At 53.8% G+C, this 16,242-nt stretch overlaps 1 protein-coding gene across 1 annotated transcript in view; it reads left to right on the top strand.

Annotated features, from left to right (window-relative positions):
- PMFBP1 (polyamine modulated factor 1 binding protein 1) overlaps nucleotides 1-16,242 on the top strand; it is a 2,019,859-nt gene that overhangs the window by 1,843,168 nt on the left and 160,449 nt on the right. The window lies entirely within an intron of this gene.

Here is a 16,242-nt window from a genome sequence, read left to right as displayed (position 1 = left end):
CTAGATTCTTGGCACCAGTGTCGGTCTCTTGCATGGCTCTGCGTTCCTGGCGCGGAAAGCTATGTACAAGAACTGACGTCAGCGCGCGAGGGCGGCGTCTAAGTACTCCGACGAAGTCATTCCGGCTATCACGACGCCGATGACGGACGTGGAGCCGCAGACGACGCCTAGCGACGCGCAAGGGTATTGCTGATGAAAAATCGAGGAACACGCCGTTACACTAGGAACCCTGCTCAGGCGACTGCCGAAATCTGAAGTTTATGTGAAATACACTACACTTCGCCTACCTTTCAAGACTTGCTTTATTTTCAAGAACAAATACATTGATCAAAGCCCTGATGAAGTTCCCCTTGAGGGAATGAAACGCGTTGGCTGACCATCTTTTTACCAACCCAAATCTATTTTGAATTAAAGAGGACATTTAGTTACAACGTTTGGCTTCTTGGACTATCTCATTCGTGCACCCCCTCTTTCATTTGTTTAATCTTTCCGGATCCAGCCTGACGCCTGGGGATATTCTAAGGTGAGGAATCTAACTTGTTCGTCCGGGCCATTTCCACGGCCACTGGCATTCTGCAGATGGGCAATCCGGTTGCCCCACTCCCTTCGGACCACTTGTTGGAGGTTCTCCACCAGGGCTCTAGTGGAGGGGAGACGCTTCTCCCATTTGAACCGTTGCTCCATAACTCTCTTCTGGGGGCCTGGGGGTGCCCTGCCATAGGGGATCCGGTGCCTCAACCGCTCCTTCACCACCACCGTCCTGCTCCACACGATCCACTTTGTCTTTTTTCCCATCCCTCGGCCCAGGGCCCTGTCCTGCTGGCTGCTTTTCCTTCCTTGCCTTCAGTTCTGCTTCTGCGGTCACGGGAGGCTCGGTGGCTGGACTCCTGGGGGTGTAACATTTTCGCCTCTACTAGCGCTGCTCTACGTGCACTCAACACTCTTTATGTGTTGGTCAGGGCTACTTCCGTTCTGTGGGATTCCGTGGAGTCCCTTCTGTCTCGAGCCTCCCAGGAGGGTGCCCGCGCGGATCTGCTGCACCATGTGCGGGATGGTCGGGAGTTAGCTACTTTCATTCTCAGTTTGGACTTGGACGTCTCTGATTCCCTCGGCCGTGCTATGGCGAGTTCTGTGGCCCTCCACCGCCATGCTTGGCTGCGGGATGGTGCCTTTCCAGAGAATGTTCGGGAGCGTCTTGTGGATTTACCTTTTGATGGAACTCTGTTGTTTCACACCCACACGGACTCAGCTATTCAGAGGCTCCTTGCGGGGCTCCGTCCTCCTCCGTAGGCTCGCCCCTCCGGCGCTTTATGAGATGCATTACCCCTCCTTTCTCCTTGAGGCCTTAGGTTTCGGTTGGCCCGCTGTGTGCGGCTTTGCATGCCTTCAGGGTCTTTCAGTTGGCCCCTCTATTCTTTTGGCTGCTGGTTCAGCCCTTCAGCTTGTGGTGGGTGTTTTTTGCTGTTAAGTGCAGTTGTATAGGTCCTCAGGTTGGGCCCTTTGTGTCTTTTTTGGCTGGTTAGTAAGCCGTCTGTGGTGTTTTCCACAGGTCTTTTCGGTTCTTGACCTCTGCTGCGGGTTTCCCTAAGAGGTTTTTCCCTGTTTTTGTTCAGGGACGATTCACCCTTGGTGGGGTATTTGTTGGCTATTGTATAGCCCTGTATCTGAAAGAAACACGTTAGTTAGATTCCTCACCTTAGAATATCCCCAGGTGTCAGACTGGATCCGGAAGATTTTTCCTCAGCAATACCCCTTGCGCGTCGCTAGGCGTCGTCTGCGGCTCCGCGTCCGTCGTTGGCGTCGTGCGCCGGAATGACGTCGTCGGAGTACTTAGACGCCGCCTTCGCGCGCTGACGTCAGTTCTTCTTTTTTCCGCGCCAGTAAGCGCAGATCCGGGAGAGCTACCCCTTTTAGTCTTTTTTGACTAAGTTTTTTGATCCTTTTTGATCTTGTCTCGACTCCGGTGCCGGTAGGATGCCTGGTTTTAAAGCCTGTGCTGACTGCAACCGCTTGATTTCGGTTACGGACCATCACCGCCGGTGCCTTTACTGTTTGGGCCTCGACCATGACGCGGAGTCGTGTTCGGACTGCAAGGCCCTGAACTCTAAGGCTAGACGGGAGCGGTCCCATAAGCTTCTCGAGCTTCGCCACTCGGCTCCGTGCCCCTCTCGATCCCGGTCCAGGAGGAGGTCCAAGGATCGGTCGCGGAGCCGCAGCCGACGTCATCATCGATCGTCTGGCTCCAAGTCTTCGGGTAAGTCGAAGCACTCCAAGAAGTCCAAGAGGCGACACCGCTCTTCGGACTCCCCTCGCCGGTCGCGCGACTCGGCCGAGGGTCAGGGTGGTTCCACCCCCGCGGCTCCAGCGGAGCCGCAGGCGCCGCGCAAGTCCCCATACCCGCCGGTCCCTGGGACTGACGCGACGCCGGCGGAAGTCAGTGCCTTCCTCTCGGCCATGAGGAACCTGGCTCCGCCGTCGACGCCCGCTGGCGCGCCTTCGGGCCCCGCGGACCCGACTGGGCAACCTTGCCTGCCGGCGGCTCCGGCCCCGGCGCCGTCGACGGCTCCGGCCTCGACGCCGCAAGTGCCCGAGGGACCCGTTCCCGAGTCCCCGCCGACGCCGGTCGACCTCGTCACGCCTCCTCCGCCGGCGTCGACACCGGTACCACCTCCGACGCTGGCTCCGCTCGGCGTTGAGCCCCAGTTCAGCCCCGCTCCGGGCCCGGTGCCGTTACGGCATCGATGGACGCCGCGTTCGGCGCCGCTGGAGACACATTTTGTCTATCGTCCGGCTCCGATCCTTCCTCCTGCTTACCAGGAATCGGATGACGGGGGCGAATGGGAGGGGTCCGAGGATCCTATGGCCGTTCAGGCTCAGCTGTCACAGGACTGGGCAGATGAACTGGGGGAGGCCAGTGGTCTGGATACCTCTCCAGACACTGGATTCATCTCTCCTCCGACTGTGGCTTCGGAGGAGGGTGCTGCTTTCTCTGTGGTGCTGCGCAAGGCGGCCGCAGCCCTTGGGCTCGAGCTACCTGCCGTGGCTGTGAGGACTAACGTCCTCACTGAGGTGCTTCAGTCTGCAGCAAGCTCCACTGAGCCTCTTCTGCAATTCAATGAGGCCCTCATTGACGTTCTGCAGGGCACCTGGTCCAAGCCCTCCACAGTTCCTCCTGTGGACAGGAACGTCGCCAGGCGCCACCGCCCTGCTCCGGGCGACCCCAGTTTTCTGTCCCAACACCCTACCCCCGAGAGCCTGGTTATCCAGGCTTCTACCTCCCAATCCTCCTTCCCGACCGCTCCGCCGGACCGGGATTCCAAGAGACTGGAACAGTTTGGCAAAAAGCTGTTCTCCTCCCTTAGTTTGGGCCTGCGGTCCTTGAACACCGCCTGTCTCTTGGACCGTTATTCCCACTCTCTGTGGGATACGGTGGAGGACGTGCTGCCCCTGTGTCCGGAGGAGGTCCAGACACGACTTACCCAGGCTCTGGCCGATGGGAGGGATGCAGCACGACATGCTATCCGATGTGGGCTTGACACTACGGACTCGCTGGGTAGGGCGATTTCTACCACGGTGGCGCTTAGACGTCACGCCTGGCTGCGGTCCACGTCCTTTTCGGGTGATGTCCAGAGCACTCTCATGGACATGCCCTTTGATGGCACTCGCCTTTTTGGTGAGAAAGCGGACAGTGCGCTGAATCGCTTTAAGGACTCCCGGGCTACGGCCAAGTCCTTGGGCCTCTCGGCCCCGCGGTCGAAAACTTCCGCCTTTCGTGGCCAAGGAAGGGGTGCCTCCTCACGTACGCCTAGCCACCAGCCGCAGAACCAACCTGCGCGCGGACGTGGTTTCCGCCGAGGCGGTTCTGGAGGACGACGCGGTCAGCCCACATCCACCCCGGCAGCATCCGCCTCAAAGCCTTCCTAGTCCGAGCTTTCAGGCCCATTCCACGCCAGTGGGCGGCAGAGTTCGCCATCACCTGCTCCACTGGCGGTCCATCACATCGGACAGGTGGTTGCTGCAAATCGTCCGAAGGGGCTACTCCCTCCCCTTCGAGACGACCCCTCCAGCCATGCCACCGCAGCACCACCGTATCTCGGGGGATCATTTGAATCTTCTCCACGAGGAAGTTTCGGCCCTCTTGGCCAAGGGGGCCGTTGAGCGCGTTCCGAGCCCAGAAGTAGGTCGTGGTTGTTATTCCCACTACTTTCTGGTTCCCAAGAAGGGCAAAGGGGGCCTACGCCCTATCTTGGACCTCCGGAACGTCAATGCCCTCCTCCGGAAGGAGAGGTTCAAAATGTTAACTTTGGCTCAGGTTCTAGCTGCCCTAGACCCTGGAGACTGGATGGTAGCGTTGGACTTGCAGGACGCATATTTCCGCATCCCCGTCCTGCCGGCCCACCGGCGTTACCTGCGGTTCACGGTGGGTCAAGAGCACTTTCAGTTTACCGTGCTCCCCTTCGGCCTTACCAGTGCCCCTCGGGTGTTCACGAAAGTGATGGCGGTGGTCGCAGCTCATCTGCGCAGATCAGGGGTTCCAGTCTTCCCCTATCTCGACGACTGGTTGTTGAAGGCGGGCTCGCCCCAGGCAGTCGTCTCCCACCTCCAGACTACGGCGGATCTCCTGCATTTGCTGGGGTTTTCCATCAACGTGCCGAAGTCACACCTGAGCCCCTCTCAGAAGCTCCTCTTCATCGGAGCGGTTCTCGATTCGGCGCAGTTCCGGGTCTATCCGCCGGAACAGCGGGTCTGGGATATTCAGGCCCTGATTCCCATCTTTCGGCCTCTATCCTGGGTTTCGGTCAGGCTAGTGTTGCGGCTTCTGGGGCTGATGGCCTCCTGCATCCTACTAGTGCATCACGCCAGGTGGCGCATGCGGGCTCTGCAGTGGGACCTGAAGTTTCAGTGGGCCCAGCATCACGGCAACCTGTCCGACCATGTCTTGATCTCAGAGGGCACTGCACAGCAGTTGCAGTGGTGGCTCACGGACCGCGATTGGGTCACGGGCAAGAGCCTCTCCCTTCCCCAACCGGAGCATGTCGTAGTGACGGATGCGTCCCTCCTGGGATGGGGTGGCCATATGGGAGAGGCGGAGATCAGAGGCCTCTGGTCTCCGGCGGAGTCTCGTCTCCAATCAACCTGTTGGAGTTGAGAGCGATCCGACTTGCACTGAAAGCCTTCCTTCCCTCTGTCAGGGGAAGTGTCGTGCAGGTGTTCACGGACAACACCACCGCCATGTGGTATTGCAACAAACAGGGCGGGGTGGGGTCGTGGACCCTTTGTCAGGAGGCTCTGCGCCTCTGGACATGGCTGGAACACCAGGGCGTCACCCTAGTGGTTCAACATCTGGCGGGCTCTCTGAACGCCAGAGCAGACGAACTCAGCCGCCGGTGCATGATGGATCACGAATGGCGTCTGAACTCCGAAGTGGCGCAAGGTCTCTTTCAGCAGTGGGGAGAGCCTTGGTTAGATCTATTCGCCACCAAAGAGAACGCGCAATGTCAGCAGTTCTGCGCGTTGGAATTTCCAAGGCGGCACTCGCTCGGCAACGCTTTTCATCACGAGTGGAGTTGCGGTCTGTTGTACGCCTTTCCGCCTATACCACTTCTGCCCAGAGTGCTGAAGAAGATCAGGCACGACCGGGCCCAAGTCATCTTGGTGGCTCCGGATTGGGCACGAAGGTACTGGTATCCCGAGCTACTCAGTATGTTGACCGATCCTCCGATACGTCTGCCCCTTCGGGAGGATCTTCTGTCGCAGCAGCAGGGGACGGTCCTCCACCCGAACCTGTCCAGCCTCCACCTCCATGCGTGGAGATTGAGCGGCGGCAGTTGATGCCATTTGACTTGCCTCCTGAAGTCTGTGATATCATTCTGGCAGCCAGGCGTCCCTCCACAAAGACGGTATACGCCTGCCGGTGGAACAAATTTGTGGCATGGTGCACAGCAAAGGCTGTGGATCCCCTTTCCGCCCTCTTTCTGAGGTTCTGCTCTTTCTTCTTTCTTTGGCCCGACAGGGCTCTGCCCTGGGCACCTTGAAAGGTTATCTTGCTGCCATCTCTGCCTTCTTGCGGCTTCCTGATCAGCCTTCTCTTTTCAAGTCCCCTGTAGTTACACGCTTTCTAAAAGGCATTACTTACACGTTCCCTCCTGTCCCTTTTGTAATGCCTCAGTGGGACTTGAATCTTGTTCTCACATTTCTAATGTGCGCTCCCTTTGAGCCTCTTCATAATTGTCCTCTTCGTCTGCTGACGCTTAAGACTGCTTTTCTGGTAGCCATCACCTCGGCTAGACGGGTGAGTGAGCTCCAGGCTTTATCCTCAAAGCCTCCTTTTCTCTCTGTTCATCCGGACAAGGTTGTCCTTCGGCCTCGTCCCTCCTTTCTTCTGAAAGTGGTGACCCCCTTTCATCTTGGGCAGTCTGTCACCTTGCCCAGGGGTGGGGGAATCATATCGCCTGACGCCCGAACCAACAAGAATTTTATGAAGGGCAAGAAGATTTATTGTCTATTTTGTCCGGCGGACAAGCAGACATTAAATCACAAAAAAGAAATGAGCTGCGGGCGCTCTGGGGCTCACAGGCAATTGAAAAGCCTTTGGAGGCCTCTGACTGGCTGGAAGCCCATGACTGGGCTCTATCTAGTCAGTGATTGGCTGGGGGAGTCTTACGCTAGACGTCAGTGTTCTAGCGTGAGTTCCACACTGGTTCAGCCCACCTGCTCTTAGAACCCGGCTGCTGAACATGAAATGGCGGGCGCTGAGGCACGAAACACATTTGCCTCTGTCTGGGTCCCAGCGCTGCGGGCCGGTTGGCCTTGTGGTCTCTCTGTCACTGATTGATGCAGGGCTCGATCGCCCTGTCCATTGGGATCCGTCCAGGGCAGTCCACTCATCTTTGGTGCGCTGCGAGGCACTTCCTGGAATCGGGAGCGGAAAGTCGCCGTCTCTGACACAGTGAATACTTCACCAGCAGGCGAGTCAACCTGATAATGGGTTTTGCAGCGGTCAGAGCCTTAAGAAAAGTATGTTAAGTGTTATGCTCCATGGAATGGACTGTTATCAGTGGGCGTGGGGGCAGGGTCAAATGTGTGGAATAATTTACAGTAAGGCGGGAACTTCTCCACTGCTATGGGCTGATCAATGAGGCGCGGCAGGCGCCTATTACAATGCAACCAGTTCAGCTTTCATAATGACTGAAAACACAACAAATGGAGTCTCACTATTTAGAGACATTGACCTTTACTTTGCCAGTCTGCTTTTATGGACGAGGTCGCATTCGGGGGCACGGAGTTAACCATTATACTTTAACACCTGGCAGTCTTACAGAAAAGGCAGCCTTGCAAGATTATGCGTGCGCTGTAAATGGAAACATTTTTTAAACGGCATCTTTTTTCCTGGGCTTAAAAAAAAAAGCTGAATTTGAATAAAAGAAAGGCCACATAATGAAGCAGGCAGAAAGAATCTTCTCATTCCAGGCAATGTTATGTGTGCAGTGTATTTCACACAGTTCACTGAAACGTGGGCCACTCTTGGTGTCTGAAACATCGCAATGTCACATTTTTGCCTGCAGTCTCCGTTCCTAATACCATCCCCCACAGTCTTTCTTGCGTTTTCCTTATTCCATTACCTCCACCTTCCCTCACTGCTTCTCGCTTAATCAGTGCCCCCACTTCATTTTCCAACCTTGCCACTGCAGCAGAGGAAGAGCCTCACGTCCGTGTCAATTTTACAGACTTAATCTGGCAAGAAACCGGTTATTCTTCAAATTTTGGGCTCATTCCTGTTCGCCGCCCTGTACCTCTATTTGGTTGCATTTCCCGTCTCCTCTACCTACTGTAAACAGCCCCCACCATGCAAAGTGCTCTGGCAGTTTGTGCTAAATAAACAGAGCCTCTGTAATGAAGCTGCAGAGAAGGTCTAAATTATGCGCAGGGTTGACTAAATTATGTGGCCAAAAAAATGTAGAATTATGTAGCAGAATGCAGCACATTTTTGTTTATCGTATTACTTCATGTTTTTTACATCTGTATACGTTAACACTGTCAGTATAAATGTTTTGCCTTATTACTTTCAGATTAACACCCAAATACAGCAATAGCAATGTAAAAGTGACCTCACTACTTGTCATGGGCTTTTCACTGTGTGGCAGGATGGTATACCCTCTTTTTTAGAAACTTTTGATCTATTTGAGCTAGAATCAACATTTTTGTTAAAATATGCAGTTTAGGCAGCATGATTATGTGGCAAATTATGAGGAAATCGTCTCAGCTGTAGAATCTCATTATTAGAGTGACTCTGTTATAGATCACGCACATACACAGGACCTGCCATCAGTGGGGGACCATCTGTCATTTGCAACGATGTAAAATGGCAAAAATTGCAGAACCGAGTTCAATATAAAGCAGAAATTATCAGAATTTACATTTGTAGGTCTCACAATCTCGTTTTATTGACAACTGCATGAAATTATACAATATTTCCACCTTAATTTTATGCAACCGCTGTATTGCATTTTTGTTGCACAGTTACGTCAGCAGTAAAAATGAGCCCCTACCAGATCCAAGGAAAATTGACACTGCCCCCTGTGTGAGTATTCATCCTATGTAGACATAAAGGATTGTTTTTCTTTCCCTACATGATTTGACAAGTAGCGTTTGTCCAGTGTGCTGGACTTTGTGCCTTCTTTATGCATATGCCCATTTCGAAATATCCTAGCATCATCACTTAGACCCTCAGAACGCTCAGCTTCTGAAAAACCCAACTGATTGCACACTTTGCTGCAACGTTAAAGCCTTGTCTTTCACCAGGCTTACCAATACTCGTATGTCAGCATCCGCCAACAGAATTACAGGAGTTTCCAAGAATATAACTGGCACATCTGGGTGGGCAGTGGGGGGCTGGGGACATTGGAATGAGAGAGACAAGTGGCAGAGAACTTGGATTTTAAAGAAAAAAAGTGAACTCTTCACAAATTTAAGTGAGACAAACTTGCACATCTATTGTGGAGCTGCACCTATTCATGTTTTCGGAGTTTACTCTTCCGGTTCCATTACTATACCACTACTGTGCACAAGAGAACCCTGTTGCTACTGCCTGTGCTGCATATGCTCCTTGTGTGGGAGAAGAATGTGGAGATTTATCAGTGAGTGCACAGTAGTATAATCACAACTCACCTGCCCAGGAATGTAAAAGGAGAGATTGATTTAACTGCCCAGTACTGCCTCTTGTGAATTTGTACTTGTGGATGCTGCCTCAGTGAACCACACCATTTTGGTTGCCCCAGGAATAGTTCATAAGCTCTTCCAAAAAGTGCAGTTATTCCTATCCACACGTTTATCAGATCATGTTCACATGTGAGTATATTTGAAGCTGGACAGCTATGAGTTCGCCCTAGGATGAAGAACACCCTTCTGTCCTACAGGTTCATATTCCGACACAGTGGAGACTGGTAATTGACTACATTAATTGAAGTAATTGAAGTATACTTGGCATAGACGGTCTTTAGGTACTCTCTCTACTATTGAAATTTTGTCACATGCATACTGGTTGATAATTGGGAGCAGTGCACACTGACACATCCACCCACATACTGTACACCCTGCCACTACAACAGTTGCATTTAAGGATGCATGACCATGTACTGCATAATTGGAAATAATGTTGCACAGTATGTTGCACTGATTACAGTGCAGGTTCTCGCCCTGCAGACCCACCATAGTGATTTATGGAATAGGTGGGGCAAGCAGATATCTTCCCAGGACAAGTAGATTTCTGTAAAACTTTGTCCATTGGCCAAGTAGATTTTTGACAAATTTCCACACCCCTGCCTTGCCCACCTTCTTTCCGCCTCCGCATCCTTCCAAAGAGGAAGAGAGGCTCCACCGTCTGGACCCAAAACGTGCGCTCTCCTTTTATCTGGACCACACAAAGCAGTTCCGGGTGGACGACCAACTTTTTGTTGGATACGTGGGTGCTAAGAAGGGGAAAGCTGTGCACAAACGGACCATCTCTCGGTGGGTCGTTTTGTGCATCAAAATTTGTTATTCCTTGGCAAAAAAGGACCCTCCTGTTGGGCTGCGCGCCCATTCTACTCGGGCCACAGCGGGTACTACTGCTTTGGGACGGGGTGTCCCTTTGCAGGACATCTGTCAGGCGGCGACGTGGGCTTCGCTACACACGTTTGCCAGGCATTATTGCCTTGACAGCCAAGTCCGGAGGGATGGCTTCTTTGGCCGTTCTGTCCTCCAGGACTTTCTGGTGTGATCTTGGTTCGCAGACCCACCACCGGGGATGGTATTGCTTGGGTATCTATTCTAAGGTGAGGAATCTAACTAACGTGTTTCTTTCAGATGAACAAGTTACTTACCTTCGGTAACGATGTATCTGTAAGAAACATTAGTTAGTTAGATTCCTCACAGACCCACCCATCCTCCCCGTTCTGCGAACTGACATCTAGGGTTAAGGTTATCCTTTTCAGGCCCCTAGATTTTATTTTTGGCACCAGTGCCGGTCTTTGCATGGCTCTGCGTTCCTGGCGCGGAAAGCTATGTACAAGAACTGACGTCAGCGTGCGAGGGCGGCGTCTAAGTACTCCGACGTCATTCCGGCGCACGACGCAGACGACGCCTAGCGACGCGCAAGGGGTATTGCTGACGAAAAATCTTCCGGATCCAGTCTGACGCCTGGGGATATTCTAAGGTGAGGAATCTAACTGACTAATGTTTCTTACAGATACATCGTTACCGAAGGTAAGTAACTTGTTCATTAAGCTAGGCGGGCGTGGATACCTTCTCAGGTTCCTCACGTTTTCCTGGCGTCCCAGTATACCTCTTGGTGTGGTCTCTCTCTTTGATGTTTCTATCCTTCTTCAAATGAGGTCCCTCTTGGTCATCGGACCGACCTTTGTCATGCTGATTACAGCGTTGTGTTTTGGTGTTTCCACCTCATTCTCCGCCGTTTTGGGTATGGCCAGTCTGTCTTCGTCTTGCGCTCGCCTTGTTCTGAGCCGCTCCTTCTTAGTATTTGCCAGCAGTTTGCTGCGCGTGCATGGTAGTTTTGGTCCCCCTCTGCGGGACTCGCCGTGTCAGTGTGTGCTCCTGTCCTTTGTTTGTTGGAGCTTTGCGCGTCTGTGTCTTCTTTCTCACGTCTGCGCTTCTCGACTGTTGATCCGTTCCGGCCCTATTCCCTACTTCGGGATAGACACCCATCCAGCTGTGCCCTTCGCTGTGTGTGTGTTCTCCTGGGGCGGGCTCTGCCTCCACTCCTTCTCTTTTCCCTGGCTTTGTGGGTGGTTATTTTCTTCCTCTGGTACTCGCGGGGTGCCTTCTGCCCCTCCGGGTTTTCTGGCGGACGCCCTTTGCTCCTCGGGTAGGGTTGTAGTATCCCGGCCTTCGCTTCTCCTTGTTCTTGCTTACTTCCGCTTGGTGGGGGCTGGTCCGTCCTTCCTGTCCCCATGACACATCCCCTGTTGGGGCCCTGTGTTCTTCCAAGCTGGTGAGGTTCTCTCGCAGACCCTCCTCCCCTCTGGGTATGGCTAGGGTATCTAGTCTACGTTAAGGAATCTGCGGGTAGTAGTCTCTATCAGATGTACAAGTTACTTACCTTCGGTAACGATGTATCTGGTAGAGACTATTCTAGCCGCAGATTCCTTCACGACCCGCCGTTCCTCCCCGTTCTGTGAGGACCCTTCAGCTGGTCTTCTTCACTCGCCTCCCTCCTGGTGGCATTTGTGTCCTGCGGGTGCCCTCTTTCTCTTCCTCCCTGGCGGGATGCTTCGTTCTGTTTATTTGTTCCACTCCTTCTTTTGTGGTCATTGGACGGTAGGTTCATGTGTACGTCTGCATCCCTACACCCTGGTTGTTCCAGTGTGGGGACTACTCATAATCTTCTCTCTCTTTTTCATTGCTTGGGGTTTTGACTCCTTCGCAATCCTCTGGGTTGGGGTTTCTTGGCAGTGCCCCTTCCCGTAGCTTTTTACAGGGGATACAACACTCCTTGATGGTGTTGTCTTGAGGTGCTTTGTCGTTACTCCTCTGTTCCGGACTTATTGCCCTTCACTGTTATAGATTGTGGTTGCAGACTTTCTGTCGTCTGCCACGTCATTTTTGTCATGTTTTTTCTCCCTCCAGGGAGGTTATCGCCTTCGCCTTGCAGGGTTACTTCTTAGAGCGGTGCTTTTCTCTTTCCTTTCCATGATTTTCAGTAACGCAGTGCTTGGCACTGTCCCTAATGGTGCTGTTCCTCACCATTTGCTTCTTCCCTTTTTGTTTTACTGATTTTTTCGCACACTGTTCCCATACTCTCACAGTTTTGTTTGTGATGGCTCCGCGTTGTGGCACGGAAAAGTTCTCCGAAGAAAACTGATGTCAGCGCGCCGGGGTGAGACTTATGTGACCTCGCTGACGTCACGTCCGCGGACGACGTCAGGGCGGGTTCGTGTGGTACCGCCCCCGGCGCGCAGAGGTGCTGTGGCAAAGATTTTCCGGATCCAGTCTCACGCCTTGGGATAATTCTACATTAAGAAATCTGCGGCTAGAATCGTCTCTACCAGATACATTGTTACCGAAGGTAAGTAACTTGTACTTCAAGTCGTTCGACTCCTTGTGCGCGTAGGGATGTCCCTTTGTCGGACCGGCTTCAAGCCTTGTGACTCCTGTCACAAGTTTATGTCGGTCACGGACTCTTACCTCATGTGCCTCTAGTGACTGGAGGGCGACCAAGACCCGAAGTTGTGCTACGACTGTCGGGCCATGAACCCGAACTCTTTGCGAGAGCGGTCTCAAAAGCTTCTGGAGGCCTGGCAGTCAGCTCTGCGCCACTCGAAGTCCCGGTCGAGAGGGAGGTTGCGGGACTGGTCGCGGAGTCACCACCATCATTCCTCCTCGAAGTCTTCGTCATCAGGTAAGTTGAAGCACAAGGAGAAGGTGAATAAGCACGTCGCTCTTAGCCTTCTCCCCGTCCGTCAGCCAACGGGATGCGAAAGGTCATTGTCCTTCGGCTCCGCCGGCGGACCCTACTGGGACGGCTCCGAGCTTCCCTCCCTTCCCGGGAGCCGGAGCGCCCCCTGCCCAGCTTTGTGCATTTTACGAAGCCCTCCACTCCATCTTTTGGGCAGCTTGACTCTGCTGGCAAGCCTTCGGGCCTCGCGGACTTGGCTGGGTGCTCTAGGCCTTCGATGTGGGTGGCTCCGGCCTTGGTGCCGCAGGGCCCCCAGGGATCCAGTCCTGGATCCGGATCGGTGCCCGTCGACTTCACAACACCTCCCCCGGCACCGTTCCCTCGGACGACACCTTTGCCACCTCTGACGCCGGTTATGTCCCCGGCCGGCGTCGACCCTGGCCTCACTCTCGTCCTGGACACGGAGCCGGACCCGCGTCGACTGACACTAGTACTTTTGTACCACTGTTCTACCCTGGCATTCCTTATCACCCTGAGTGACAGCCAGAGGAGGGTGAGGAGGACTGGGAGGGGTCTGTTGACCCTCTGGCAGACCAGCTTGAAGAGCCAAACTGTAGAGAGGAGTTGGGCAAGGCCAGTGGTCTGGGTACCTCCCCAGATCTTGGTATGCTTTCTCCCCCTACCATGGCCACGGAGGAAGGAGCCTCCTACGCTGTGGTGCGGTGTGCCTCAGGCCTTGAGCTTCCTACGGTGGCAGTCAGGACTTCAGCCAGCATCGGCCTCTTCGGAGCCTTTGTTGCTGTTCAATGAGGCCCTTACAGACATCTTTCTGGGCACTTGGTCCAAGCCCATCACAGGGGCTCCTGTGGAAGGGATGATTGCCTGACGCCAACGCCCGGCCCCGGGCGACCCAATTTTCCTCACCCAACACCCTACCCACGAGAGCTTTTGTCCAAACCTCAACGTCCAAAGACATGTTCCCTATTGCTTCCCCAGATAGGGAATCCAAGAAGCTGGACCATCTTGGGAAGAAGATGTTTTCTTCCGCTAGCTTAGGACTGCGGGTGGTGAACACTGCATGTCTCTTGGGCCGTTACCTCCACTCTGTTGGGGACATGGTTGCGCAAGTGCTGCCACAGTGCCCGGAGCAGGCCTGGGCTGTACTCGCCAGTGCAGTCGCAGAGGGTAGGGACGCAGCAAAGTTCGCCATTCGATGTGGGCTGGATACCGCTGACTTGCTGGGTAGAACTATTTCTACATCAGTAGCCCTGAGTTGCTATGCCTAGCTGAGGTCCACTGGCTTCTCTGGGGATGTCCAATCGAACCTTTTGGACATGCCCTTTGATGGATGTCGCTTGTTTGGCGACAAGGTGGACAATGTGCTCGAGTGCTTCAAGGACTCTAGAGCTACGGTCAGATCCTTGTGCCTCGCTGCCACCTCTCGCCCCGTTCAATCTGCCTTTCGCCACTTTCGTGGCTAAGGAAGGGTTGCCCAACCTCATTCCACTCAGGGCCACAGGCCGGCACAAGCTACCCAGCCTTGGCGTGGCCGGGGACGTGGGACCCAGCGCCGTGGGTCTGTGGGCCAGCGGGCTAGGCCAGTCCATCAGTGCCCCCTCTGCAGCAGCATCCAAACCTTCCTAGTCTGACCTTTCAGGGCCACCAGTTGCCAGTGGGCGACAGGATCCACCATCACCTCCCCCACTGGCACAACATCACGTTGGACAGGTGGGTTTTGCAAATAGTCTCAAGGGGCTACTCCCTCCCCTTCGAGACTACACCTCCCTCCATGCCCCCCACACTCAATCGCATGTTGGAGGATCACTTGGCCCTTTTCTTCAGGAAGTTACGGCTCTCCTGGCCAATGGAGCTATCGAGCCAGTACCTGTCCCAGAAGTAGGTCGTGGTTGTTACTCCCACTACTTCCTGGTACCCAAGAAAAGCCTGCGTCCTATCGTAGATCTCAGGGGCGTCAACCGCTTCCTCCGGAAAGAGAAATTCAAGATGTTGACGCTCGCTCAGGTCCCGCTTGCCCTCGACCATGGAGACTGGATGGTAGTATTGGACTTGCAGGATGCTTACTTCCACATCCCCGTCCTGCCAGCCCACAGACGTTACCTTTGGTTCACGGTAGGCCTCAAGCATTTTTAGTTTACCGTGGGCCCCTTTGGCCTTACCAGCACCCCACGGGTGTCCACGAAAGTGATGGCGGTGGTCGCAGCTCATCTGCGCAGATCAGGGGTTCAAGTCTTCCCCTATTTGGACAACTGGCTGTGGAGGGCGGGCTCGCCCCAGGCTGTCGTTTCCCACCTCCAGACTACAGCGGACCTCCTGCACTCGCTGGGGTTCTCCCTCAATGTGCCGAAGTTGCACCTGATTACCTCTCAGAAGCTCATTTTCATCAGAGCAGTTCTGGATACAGCACAGTTTTAGGCTTATCCTCCCGAGCAGCGAGTCCGGGATATTCGGGCTTTGATACTGATTTTTCAGCCTCTATCCTGGGTTTCGGTGAGAAGGACCTTGAGGCTGCTGGGCCTCATGGCCTCCTGCATCACCACCGTCTGGATCCAAAACGTGCGTTATCATTTTATTTGGATCGCACAAAACAATTCCGGGTGGCGGATCAACTCTTTGTTGGCTATGTAGGCGCCAAGAAAGGTCAGGCGTGCAAAAACGGACTATCTCTCGATGGGTCGTCCTTTGCATTAAGGTTTGTTACTCCTTGGCAAAAAAGGAGCCTGCAGTAGGACTGCGCGCCCATTCCACCAGGCCGACGGCAGCCACTACTGCTTTGGGAAGTGGAGTCCCCCTCGGTTATATCTGCCAGGCAGCCTCGTGGACATCACTACACATATTCACTAAACATTACTGCCTGGATAGTCAAGTCCGGAAAGACGGCTTCTTTGGCCGTTCGGTTCTCCAGGATTTTCTGGTGTGAAATTAGTTTGCGGACCCACCTCCAGGGTTGGTATTGCTGGGGTATTCTAAGGTAAGGAATCTATAACTAATAGTCTCTTTCAGATGAACAAGTTACCTACCTTTGGTAACAATATATCTGTAAGAGACACATATTAGTTATAGATTCCTTACCGTCCCACCCATCCTCCCTGTTCTGCAAACTGACTTATAGAGTAAGGGACTCCCTTTCAGGGCCCTAGCTTTGTGCACCAGTGGTCAGTATCTTGTATGGCTCTGCACTTCTGGCGTGGAAAGAACTGATGTCGGCGCTCATGGGCGGCATCTTAGTAGATACCCTGACGTCATTACGGCGATCACGACGCCAACGACGAACGGGGACTCAACCGACGCCACCTACTGACGCGCAGGGGTACTGCTGAGAATAAATTCTC

The sequence above is a fragment of the Triturus cristatus genome, chromosome 12, assembly GCF_964204655.1.
Source record: "Triturus cristatus chromosome 12, aTriCri1.1, whole genome shotgun sequence".
In the NCBI taxonomy this organism is placed as follows: Eukaryota; Metazoa; Chordata; class Amphibia; order Caudata; family Salamandridae; genus Triturus; species Triturus cristatus.
The sequence above is the reverse complement of the archived record's forward strand: the minus strand, read 5'-3'. Positions and strand labels throughout refer to the sequence as shown.